The following is a 2,691-nucleotide window of genomic DNA, read 5'->3' on the forward strand; positions in this document are numbered from 1 at the left end:
AATGTTGAAGCGAACAAACCTTGCCAATATAAGTCTCTTATTTCAAATTATATCTTTTTTCCGTTATAAGTTGAAACACTTGGACCTTGGTGTAATATTTCAAAAACTTTTATTAAAATATAACATCTTGTCTCATTACCTCTACTGGTGAGAGGAGAGCTGGTTTGTTTTTCACCTAGAGGAACGGAATAACGATTCATCGTGGAAACTTTGCTAGTAATCTTGCCACAACCCACGCTTCTATTTTATTTCCATATATTTAAGGCTTTCATATAAATAATACTTAAATTATAATTTAATATATTATTTTAATACTAAGGATTAGAACTTTGTGATACAGTTAAGCATTATTTTCCCTATAAATTGTTATTGCAAATTATTAATAAAATATTGATACGATTATGACGAGATGATTAAGATGAGATTGTATACGATGTTGTGAACTTCTTGGAGAACAACTTGCAAAGTTTTGATGTATTTGTATAGTTTGTAAAACGTTGTAAAAATATATGCACCATGTCAATAATTTAAATGTTTCATATTAATCGGTTTTTTTTTTACGTGAATTCAAAATAACAACCCATCAAAACATACCACTTTAAAATATTAATATGTTTATTTATGTTTCATAAATAAACAATAGTTTACAGGTAAATAGATGTTCAAATATTATTACTAAATCACGTTTCCGTTAAGTTTATAACGTGGAATATCTACTTTAAAACTGAAATAACTAAATTTTAAACTAAAACAGCAAAGTAAAAATTACGATGCAGCTCTACTCTAAAGAAACGGAAGTGAAATATTAAATCTTTAAGTTCTTAAAGTTTCTATTCAGGATTTTCTCTTGATACTTTACAATATTAAAGTGCTTGGAAAAATATGAATTCAACCCACTTTGACATATTCTTGCTCGTATTCTGTTGGGATTTTATTTCAACTTTATGTTTCTGACGATAAGATGATAAATATAAAACAATAGTTGGACTGTATTTATTGAAAGTAAGATCTGACTGAATAAACAAGTATACACATGTTTGTTTTTTCATTCAGAGAAAAATGTTACAATTACCAAGACAAAATGCAAACTCTGCGAGATTGTTTATAAGTCACCCAAGTTAGGGATGTCAATAAAAAAACGAAGAGCAAAATAAGTTACATACGTTATAATTATATTCATCTTTTTCTATTTTAGATAATCAGAACATTAAAATATCTATTTATTTTTATACTTATTAGTTTTTCTATATTGGTGGCTATTGATTTAGATCACTTGCGACACAAGCTCTTTCCACGATTGAAATTTCTAATATCTTTGGAGTTAGTCGTGATGATAGCAAAAGACCTGATGGTATGGTATTTGTTCTCTGAACGACTTATACTTTTGAGATAAGGCTAAAGTAATATGTGTAGCGTCCTACAATAAGGCCGTCACATGCGTTGACAGATTAGCCTCGTCTCATGTCAAGGAAACAATGTCAAAACGCAAAAGTAAGTTATTGTAATAGTAGAAAATTATTTCTAAAGTTTATATAAATTTAATACATACACACACACAAACGCACACAACACATTCGTGATTATCTCAGATTGATTATCACATGATTATCTCAGATTAATATTAAGTAAGAATGTACTTTATTGTACATATTAACACTAATTCTATGTTTCTACTCTTATTTTCTTTTGGATATATCTCTTATACGTATTCATTTTTCAAAATTGACATCTTTTTATGGCTTATTTTAATACAAAGTTATAACTTTACAACAATTTCTGTCTCGCTGATAATAACAATGTTAAAATGTAAATAAATAAAATAAAATCGTCTGCATTTGTCGTCCAAAGAAACATAGTAGCTATTTAACAGGTAAGTGCTGTTATCATTCCTGCCACTATCCCACGGTATTTTGATTTGTACAGTAGCTATTTATAGATTTATTTCAGTTTTCAATTTATATTATATATTTTTATAAACGTACATTATTAAATTTGCCTGAACCTATCTCTTATTTACCTTTATAATACGTAGAAGTCAAAAATTAACATCCTTGAAATACGAGGCGTAATAAAAATGGTATTCTAATAAAAGACAGGCGTAAATCTCTGAAGCAGTATTGCCATTCATCAGGCACTCGATTTCATTACTTTTACGAGTTTGTTTTAATTTTGCTCAGACACATAACCTTATTTGAAGATGAGCAATTCTAATTTCGACCAAAACATGGAAGTGTGTATAAAGTATCGCAAATAGTCATGTATTTGACTTATTATGAAATAAGATATTTTTTTTATTTAAGAGCCTCCTAAGTCAATGTATTTAAAAAGCCTACTGTTACGCGTTGTCTGTATAAATTTAATGGGGTCCAATAAATGATTTTTCCACACAACATCAGTCATGTCAGTCAATTTGTTAACGCTTTTTGGTCGTTAACTGAAGTGAATCCAACTAAGGGAAATGACGACTGACGTATGGGATTAGCTTCTGTAATGCTAGGCCACATCTGTATGAGATACCAAAAAGTGATTTCCTAGTTACGCTTTACATACGATTCAGCGTTCGCAACGTTGCAGCTTATTTAAATTCCACAGGTGTGATCCAGTTGACCGGTAAAGTTTTAGCATATGTTGATGAAATTAATTGTATACAAAAAAAGTGGTACATATAGATATATTTATTTTACTTTAACA

This window comes from Nymphalis io, chromosome 25 (genome assembly GCF_905147045.1).
Source record: "Nymphalis io chromosome 25, ilAglIoxx1.1, whole genome shotgun sequence".
Classification (NCBI taxonomy): domain Eukaryota; kingdom Metazoa; phylum Arthropoda; class Insecta; order Lepidoptera; family Nymphalidae; genus Nymphalis; species Nymphalis io.